A 10,448-nucleotide genomic window follows, 5' to 3' on the forward strand; every position below is an offset into this window, starting at 1 on the left:
ATATTTCTTTTTAAGGCGCTTCCAACTCATTCGATCAAAAAACGCACTGTTACGATTACGCCCAGTTTAAACAGATGTTCTAACTTGTTTTTCCAGTAGAGATCGCCAGTAAAAGCCGTAATTCGCTTCTTCGAACAGATTTTGCAAACCAGAACACCATACTTATTTTTCTGCAGTGATGTACGCCAGTGAACCGGTGCGTCCTGTAATGCGGGACGGAAGACCAAACCGAAGTAAAAAAAAGTGCGAATAAAAAGGATAACATGAATAACGCCACCACGTCCAAAATAGCTGCGCATAAAAGGCGACAGTAACCCGCAATTTGCAGAACAGAGGGCGCCCCTCTAGCTTTCAAGAACCCCCAAAGAAGGTTCAATCGAGACATTGGACAGTGCGTAGCAAGCAGGGACTTCTTTCAAGAAGTCTCCACCTTCATTAGGCTCCTTGGGTCTTCTAAAAAAAAAGAAAAGACAGGAACGAGTGAAAGACTGCTCTGTGTTCTCTCAATACTCGTCCTCTCTCCTGGGCAATGGTGATACCTGTTTTTGCAAGAGGTGCAAATTGGCTTTTCCAGTAAGTTCGGCGGCGATCTTGCTAACGAGATAAGCAAATTACGTGCCATGCGTGTCCGTGCACTCGGTTCGTCGACCCGCGAAAGAGAACAGATCACGTCGATGTGAAAATTGAGTCAGCGCTACACTGCTTATTAGTGTCACGAAAATCCTGTCATGTGTAAATGCATTCGCATGTGTTCCTAGGAAAAGAAGGATGAGTCAACTTTTACGTATGTCTGTGCAAATCAAGCTGTGGACTGCGGTTTCTTGACTCTTGGTCAACTACAGGGCACCGAATGCGTATCTTCCAGCTTGACTGTGCTAGGCTGTGTACATAGTATAGAGCGAATTGAACTGTTTTTAGATTCGCCCAGCCACGCACGTCTGAGAACAAGGTCAGTGGGACCATCGAATCTGTTTTTAGCAACCATTACTCTTGATTGGAGGAACCGAACCTGAAATGATATGATGTCCCAATTATATACATACTTGCAATTTTAACATTTCGCTTTACCACCCTTCCTCTGCTGCGGGTCCTTAGTTGTACCGGGCAGCCGCTTCTGCCACCGGGGGTTGGGCTACTCGAAGAAGAGGATGAATTGATTTGATGGGACATATCCACTGTGGGATCTGAGGATGACAACGGGCTTTGCCTGAGAGTGGCCGGCTTCCATCTTGGCCAGTGCGTACTAAGCTTGTAAATGTAGGCATTATCAATACGCATCACTCATAATACGCATCATCAATATGGGGCCCTCTTGAGTTAACACTAATTAACTCCTTAGAAGCTGTACAGAATCGTTCCGTTCGTTTTATTCTTAACAATTACCAGCGTACAGCAAGCGTAACTAGCATGAAACTTGCCCTCAAGATATATCCCCTTACCAATCGCAGAAAAATATCTCGCGTTTGTTCCATTAAAACATACCATTCAATTCCCGCGGTCATATGACGCTATATCGAACCAGCCTCTTTTACTTCTGCACGCTTGCACCATTCTTCTTTCTATTCCCCCTTTCCCTCATCCCCAGTGCAGGATAGCAAACCGGATGCTAGTCTGGTTGACCTCCCTGCCTTTCTTCTCTTCGCTATCTCTCTCTCTCTCTCTGGACCATCGTCATGAAGTGAACATCCCATCCAACAGAACGTCTACCTATGGTGACTCGTTTCATCCAAAAAACATGCCAGGAATGGAATCACCTACCGGATCCACTAGTCTATGTTACTAACACCGACGACTTACGTAAGGCACTTACTAACGTTATCTAATATACATATACTTTAATATATTGACACGTCTAGAGCAGCTCTATTTCCTTCTGACCAGTAGTGTTTACACTTTATTTCCATTGTACTACCCACCTAATCTACAAACAGTATGTTTTGTATTATAATTTATCTTCTATCAATATGTGCTTATCTATTCACTACAAATTTCACTATGTATACCCAGCATATATATTTCGTCTGTATTTTTATATGCTTACTGTGTCGCTCTAACGCGTTATTTTCCCATTCGACTATGCACAGTTACCTGATTGTTGTGCTTTCTGCTTTGTATAGTTATTTGTATCTATTAGACCCTCCCCTCTGCAATGCTTCATGTAAGCCCTGAGGGTACTATAACAACAACATAAATAAATAAATAAATAAATAAATAAATAAATAAATAAATAAATAATGTGCCCTGTTATTAGTTTATGTGCTCCCACGTAAAAATATTTCCTGATCGAATGCGCGGTGCGCAGTTTCTCATGTTTGTTTCTCATGCCTCTTTGTTACTTCGCGCGTATAATATTTTGCCTATTAATAATTTGTTCCAGTTTAACATACTCGTCTTACTCCACAAGTTGCTTCATAATAACCTTATGTATCCGTTCATTGCAACTGACCTTTTGCAGAATAAAAATATGACCAGATTTGCAGCTAACAACAATTTCTTGTTACCCATGGTTCATACCAATTACGGCAAAAAAACATCTTCCTTCGCTGCAATTTCTCTTTGGAATGAATTACCATCAACCATAAAATCCTGTACTTCTCTTGCAATTTTTAAAAATAACCTTAAGCATCATTTACTGCGATAACTTAACTACGATCTAGCGATGTACCTCTGACATTTATCTCACATGTCATTTGTTGTATTTCATCCATGCTTTTTTCCGATTTTCTGTTATAACGTGCTTTTTCGTGTTTGATTATAAATGACATGTCTAATGATGTATTTGATCTGTATATGTTGTTTATAATACGCTAATTTGCTGGCTATTTATATCACCATCAATGTTGTTATTATTAACCGAGGGTCCCACTACAGTTCTTTCACTTTGGGACCCTCGTCTGTATACTTGTCATGTAATTACTTCTTTTTTTGGAACGAATAAATCTGAATCTGAATCTGAATCCCATCGCAATGGCCTAATGGCGTCATGGCCAGAAGATATTCGTAGCGTTATTTGTTAAAATAATTTGTTTACACACTGCTACGGCGGAAACCTGCGTTGTCGAATCTAAGACGAAGTGACAACCTTGGTGTCACGTGCACAGCATGCACACTTGGCACATGCACGAAGCGGCATCTGCGGTTATGGTGGCTACGTGGGCTCGTTCGTGCGACCTCTTCTATTGTGTTGTAGCGCATGCAGAAAGACCGGCCACGCTGAAAGGCACATGAGCCAACACAAATGGCTAGCTTCCAACAACAGGTTTATTTCAGTTTCTGCAGTCGTACTTCAGCGCCCAAAACATCATAGGACGCACGTACATTGCATAGTCCAGACAAACAAGACCGGAGACATCAGAAGCACACACTTTCACGCTGATTACAGAAGGAGTGCGTTTAACGGGCACCAATATAATCTAGCGCCTTTGTTGATAAAGAATTGGATGGATTACTGCCGCATGCGTCACCAAATGCTGCTGTTCTTTTGCTTCTTTAACCATGTGAGTCATTTCGCTCCTTGCTTATGCTTATAATAATAGCTTCTGCTAATCCTAACGACGGCTGGTAGCTACATCTCTGACAATGGCGGACAACAAAATCGTCATCTGCCACGTTGTTTACTTTGCTACCGCCTGTTACTGTCGTTCTGCCTGCGTCACAGCGAAGTAGATGATGCTGTTAGGATTTTTACTGATGAGCGTTGAGCAGGCGCCCGCGGCTGTATTAAAGTGAACAGTCCGCATGCCACTTTAGTTTGTTTTCGGGTTCGTTCGTTCGTTCGTTCGTTCGTTCGTTCGTTCGTTCGTTCGTTCGTTCGTTCGTTCGCTCGCTCGTTCGTTCGTTCGTTCGCTCGCTCGCTCGCTCGCTCGCTCGTCCGTCCGTCCGTCCGTTCGTTCGTCCGTCCGTTCGTTCGTTCGTTCGTTCGTCCGTCCGTCCGTCCGTCCGTCCGTTCGTTCGTTCGTTCGTCCGTCCGTTCGTTCGTTCGTCCGTCCGTTCGCTCGTTCGTTCGTTCGTTCGTTCGTTCGTTCGTTCGTTCGTTCGTTCGTTCGTTCGTTCGTTCGTTCGTTCGTTTTCGTTCGTTCGTTCGTTCGTTCGCTCGCTCGCTCGCTCGCTCGTTTGTTCGTTCGTTCGTTCGCTCGTTCGTTCGTTCGTTCGTTCGTTCGTTCGTTCGTTCGTTCGTTCGTTCGTTCGTTCGTTCGTTCGTTCGCTCGCTCGCTCGCTCTTTCGTTCGTTCGTTCGTTAGCGTTCGTTAACTCGGTTGTTCATTCGTTTGGCAATTTGCTTACTTGTTTGGTCGTTCATTTGTTAGTTTGTTCATCCATTCGTTCATTCGTATCTTATGGTTCTGACCGCGATAGAATTTTCTTAAAAAGATATTCGGCTACGAAAGAAGTACTGACCAACCTGGGATAATTCAAATTGTGATATGCGCCATCCTCAAACTCTTCTACTTCACGCAATTCAATATCCCACGTTTTCACGCCGTCAAACTGACAGTTCAGAGTACGCTTCGTGTTTTTCTCGACGAAATAGATCTGCTTTCACTGGGCGTTTCCACCAAAAATAGAAACCTCGGGCTTCAATTTCTTTTTCAGTTTCCTGCAGTGCCGGCTACTCTTCGAAGCTTTCCATGTTGTATTACACGTTCCTAAGAGTGTTCGTGCGGATGCATTACCGATATTCTATCGATGGTCGCAGCTTGCACGCAATGTTCAAGCTTGGAGAGAAAAAGATAATCTAGAGAAGAACGATGAAATGCCGGTTTTTCTCTTACTGAAGCGCATTCGACCGGAAATCCGACAACAGCTCCATCTCGTTCCTACACGAAATTCTCGCAATTCGTTTCAATCCTCCGACGGGTTTATCGGGAGAAAAATAATACTATTCAACAAGAAAAAGAAACCAATATAAAAAGATTTGAAACACGGAAAGTTGCATTCAACATCGAACAAGTTCTCCTACCTACTTCTTGAAGAATTCTTCCCCTAAGACTCCGTTTTTCGCGTTTGTAGGATTTGCAAAGAAATGAAATTCCCTAGCCTTTACATCTTTTTTATAATCTACAGAGGAGGACTTGCGCAGATCCCAACAGGCTATAAGTCAATATTAAAATTTGGTAGAGGGTATTTATTTTCCTTACATGGATTGAGAAACTAAGACAAAAGGCTATAGCGAACTTGACTAACCCAGGGACATAGCGTAGGCACTGACGCCAGGTCAGGTAGTTTACATTCCCATTTTTCTACATATAAATAAACAAACTCAGATTTGTATAAGGCAACAATGCTAACAATACATAGCAGTCGCATGTAAACAAAAAAAAACAAAAAAAACAAAGATAGAGTACCAGGGAAGAGAACCATAAGTAAAAACTAAATGACGGAGCGGAAAGGAACACAAAGGAATATTCAAACACAGCTAACGTTCACAGAAATTCCATTATGTGTGGGTACAATCTGTGCCGCAATAAGTAATAATTCCAGTACAATAACCTCACCATCTGAATGTGCCCATATGATGGAAATACGGTGACAACGTGCGTGTTAGCCTTACTATTTGCAACGGCAGGAGTTGTGAAGGGTAGAAGATGTCATGAAATGGTCCCGAATTTGCCGCAAATTATGGAAGGACGAAATTGGATATTGCAATCAACGAAACGGCACCGCAGCGTGTTAGTGTCTAACGATCGATTGATTAATCGATCTATTGATTGATTGATTGATTGATTGATTGATTGATTGATTGATTGATTGATTGATTGATTGATTGATTGATCGATTATATTTAGTGCTCACAGGAACCACAGGTCCTTCCCGCGGGACGCCGAAGTAATAGGAAGAGGCAGGGCTGAGCGATTTCAAGTTAATTACGACTTTTCCGGATCCTTTAGCGAGTAACTAAAGCCCAGTAGGTGAGCATATTTGCCCGCCACTTTCGTCAAAACCTTGTCACCGATGTTTGGATATTAACAGGAAACTTCGCATCAACGCCTGAACGCTGTAGTCACTGTGCTACAGCGGTGCGTCGTTCTTGCGATTTAGATGAGTCGCGAGACACGTTTTCATGAAACCAACAAAGGTAGGTAGGGTCGCCTTGTCGGGCTAGATACCGGTAGTCGGGTTCATGCAAACGCTAGCGTGTCGGGTTGAGCGATCATCGAGTCGAGTCCTGTCAATCCTCCTGCAAAGGATGGGTTTACTCGCCCAGTCCGTTCGGCCAGTGGCATGCAAACGCTGTCAAGTCGCGCTGGAGCAGCTCCGCATTTAGCTCTACCCAATCGTGTCGAGTTCATGTACACGGCGCTACTTTTGTGATATTTCGTATTGCTGTCTCACTCGACGGCTCAAATCGTACCGAGAAGTGCACATTAACTAACCTACAGATGTTTTTCCTGGCGTCAACTATTTAAGGTTTCATTTGTTCTTGCATATTGAAGAGCTCAGCCTGACTTCAAGACGTAGAAAACACTTACGAAATTGCGAGATTCAGCGGTGTTTACTGACGCCAGAATGTGTAGAGAATAAACACGGAGAATACAAGGCGGCCGTTGCGTCCTCCTTGCTCTACAACATGTCCGAATTTGTCTCCGGTCGTAGCGGCAGGCCCCCGAATCAGAAACCTTAAGCAAGTTTTCGCCTAACAGTTCCTCCTCATCTGTCGAGACTTGAAGGCGAGGATTTGCCGCGTAAGTATACACAGTGAGCAAGCGCTGACTTGTTGTCCTAAGGTCGTCATCGCGAGCATTACATAAACATCTCGTGTCGTGTGTTTATGTAGTGGCCTTTTCGATGACCGCGCGACAGTGCGCGACCTTATACAACTACATCGGTGCTCGGGTCCCGAAAGCAGCGCTCTCGAAGTTCCGCGTAAACACAGTTCGAGATGTGGACACGCTCCTCGGAAGAAGACGTCGTGCTGCTTGTCACGGCGTGAAAAAAAAATGTTAAGGAAATAAAAACAGCCTGTACTCTGAATATTCTGACAGTACATACGAAGAAGTCGTCTCACTTTCGGCCGGGTAGAGTTGGGAAAGTGGACAGTCAGGATCAGCAATAAAACAAAAAAGGAACAAAACTGTCGATTTAGGCTTGGTTCATTGATCACTCTGAGTTTTATATAGTGCGAAAGCTGAGCGGGAAAGTTTTGATTAGCGCACCGGATTTGTTCCTGTACATTTTCGTGAGCATGCAGTGTTAAGGGTGCCACAAATTATTGTTGCTTATTAATTCATAAGTTATAATCTGTTTCATACTTAGCCGGAAACGCTACGAAGGCCAGAGACTTTTCTCACGGCTCGCATCTACGACCAGAAAATAACGCCTCGCATATGAAAGAAGCATACACATATATGTCACGTGATAACGAAGTACTATCAAGCCTGATGATTTCATGCCACAGAATATGACGTAATTATTACCGGAACGCGGTGTCACAGCGCTAAAACTAATTTGCCGCTGAACGACTGGAACGACCCGTTTTTGCGACCAGTGGCTTTTAAACTTTGGAGTTAAAACATCAGAGTTTAGACCAAGTTTAACCGTAACACACACAAAAAAAAAACTGTGATTATTAGACGCCGTAGCAGAAGTCTCGAGATAAATTAAGACTACGCAGAATTCATTAACCTGCACAAAATCAGCGACCGAGAGCTTTTTATTTTTTTTTTGCTTTCATTCTCCTCCGCAACTCAACCGCCACAGCAGAGAATTAACCGAATTGAACCGGTGCCTTTGTGCGCGACAACAGAATAATAATAATAATAATAATAATCTTTATTACACCATTATTATTATTATTAGTAGTAGTAGTAGTAGTAGTAGTAGTAGTAGTAGTAGTATTTCTGTGGTTTTTGAACGTTCCAAAACAACGACCTGGTTATCAAGCAAGCCGGTGTGGAGGAGTTTCCAGATTAATTTGACCCCCTGGGTTTCCTTAACGTTCACTTACATGTAGATACACATACCCAGGAATTTTTCCCATTGCCCCTGTGCCATCTGTCGAACTGCAAAGCCATTAAGCAGACGTGAACTTAATGATCACCATTTCCCAAAAATGTATTTGAAAAGACCGCCCGAATCTCAACAACTTTTTGTTAGCAACGTCGAGAGAGTACGCCCTTCTAACGACGATCGAATTTATGGCACATATTCGTAACTGTTCCTGCTGCGTTATAACATGTTTTTTTATGTCGACGAAAACGTCTCTCTGACGCAGCAAGGACGTTACCCACAAAGTGCCGTAAATGCGTATCATAACAAAAGGGCGTTCCCTCTCGACGTGGCTAGCTGAAAGCTCTTGAAATTCGAGCGGCCCTCGGAAATATAACTTTTCTTTTTTTTAAGAATGCTGCACTTTGAGTTACGCTGGTGCACTTCAGTGAAGTTCACCAGATAGCAGAAGTGCCAATGTCCAAAATTCTTGGACATGCCAGCGTTATCGCATTTGGCTCCCATCGGAATGCGGCCGCCGCTGCCTGGGATCGAACCCACGACGTGGAGCTAGCTGCCGTAGTGTCCGATAAGCTGCTGTCGATAGAGTCCGATAAGCTGCCGTAGTGAATCATAGCAACACCATACATACTTTTAACACTCCGTGTGGTTGTGCAGAGGCGAGGCTGAGAGGAAACGAACCATTGTCAGGGCGATAACAAATCTGCCATTTTGATGCTGCTGACGACGATGACGATGATTAAGATGATGGCGATGCGCATTTAAAAGAATGCCCAAACCCCCAACGGGGGATGGGTCAAGCATGTAGTAGTTGTATTCTCAGTTAACAAGGGTAAAAAAAAAAAACATACGAAGGTGCAACTTGCAATAGAAGAGTACTGTGCCATTTAGCAGTGAGAACAGATGAACGGACGTTTAAATAAACAAAAAAACGAGAAGAATTATCACAAAATGTAGAATTCAAAGCATTTTGATTAATAAAGATAGGAATAGTAAGGGAAGCAGAAATTAGGGTGATATACGTTTCGTTGCTTGAGTGAAACAACGCACTGTATCAAACACATGCCGGTCACTGAAATCTAGTACCGAGGAACCAAATAAGAGTTGTTATTGCAGTACTTCAATTCAAACCAAGTTTATCAATGGCCCGCTTCGTGTCCCTGAGTATCTGTTTCTTTCTACGTCCTCGTTCAGCCACCCTTATACACTCTATCATGGCGTCGATCTGGCCACAGAGAAAGAAATAATAGTCAATAATTTCTATATCCTGGCAGAATTGGCGCAGACACAATAACTCCCGAGGAGACCCATCTAAGAATAAGTTAAGCGGTGGAGTGTGGCCTCTTAACCTGGTAAGAACAACCTCTAATTGCCTCGATGGACCCCACTGATCTTTTTATAAGGTAACCTGATGATGATGATGATGGCCTCATGTTATGGCTCATACCCACACTGGGGGATTGGCCAAGAATTGGGTGCTGAAACGTTCACCTATTCTTTTGAAGTGCCACTTATTCGATGAGAAAAAAAAATTTAACGAAAGAGAGATAAGAAAACATACAAAAACAAACAAAATGCAAGAGAAAGTTAAAAAGTTATTCGTTTTGTTGACTGGATGTAACTGCAAACGGCATCAAAAACGTCCCTGTGGCTGCCCCCTATAACTGACGCACCGAAAGATAGTATAATTTCTGGTGATAACATTAACCCTAATTTTGCGAACGGAAGTTCTAGATGTCTTTTTCTTAACAATTTGTATCGTCGACATACCAAAAAATAATGATCTAGTGATTCTGTTTCTTGGCAGTATGGACACAGAGGTGACAGCGTCAGACCAGTCCTGTGTAAATATAGGTTTAATGGAGGGACACGGCAGCGTAATCTCGTGATTGCTACTTCTGATTGTCTTGATGGACACCACTGGATTTTCCACGGAAATTTGAGGTGCTGATATTCTGTCCATGTTGTTATTGATTCACTGATATCTCTATGAAATGAATATTTTCTATATCTAATTGCTGTTATGTGAGCCACCAAAGGAAGAACGGGCATTATAGGTCCACTCAGGGACGCTCGCGCTAATGCGTCTGCCATTTCATTTGAATGTAAGCCACAATGTCCAGGTACCCATAATAGTTTTAGAGAATTCAACTGTGGAGGAACTAATGTTAGAAACGTCTTTAGTGGTGGCGAATTGGGTGAAGCCGTAAGCGAAGTACAGACCGAAAGGGAATCTGTCATAATAACCGCACTTATTGAGTTCGACGGGAGTTTCCGAAGCGCTAAAAGAATTGCTAAAAGCTCGGCTTCAAAGACAGGTGTGAAGTCTGGCAGTCTCAAGGAGAATGACCAGCCAAGCAGAAGCGAGAAGATGCCTACGCCCGCCTTTTCGTTGTTCACTGAAGCGTCTGTGGCTATTATGTTATTTGTTTGCACGTGTGCTAGGTAATCTTGCAACAGGTTATTTAAAAAAGTGGCAGATTGAAACTTGGAGTTTGGGGG

Source organism: Dermacentor variabilis, chromosome 8 (genome assembly GCF_050947875.1).
Source record: "Dermacentor variabilis isolate Ectoservices chromosome 8, ASM5094787v1, whole genome shotgun sequence".
Lineage (NCBI taxonomy): Eukaryota > Metazoa > Arthropoda > Arachnida > Ixodida > Ixodidae > Dermacentor > Dermacentor variabilis.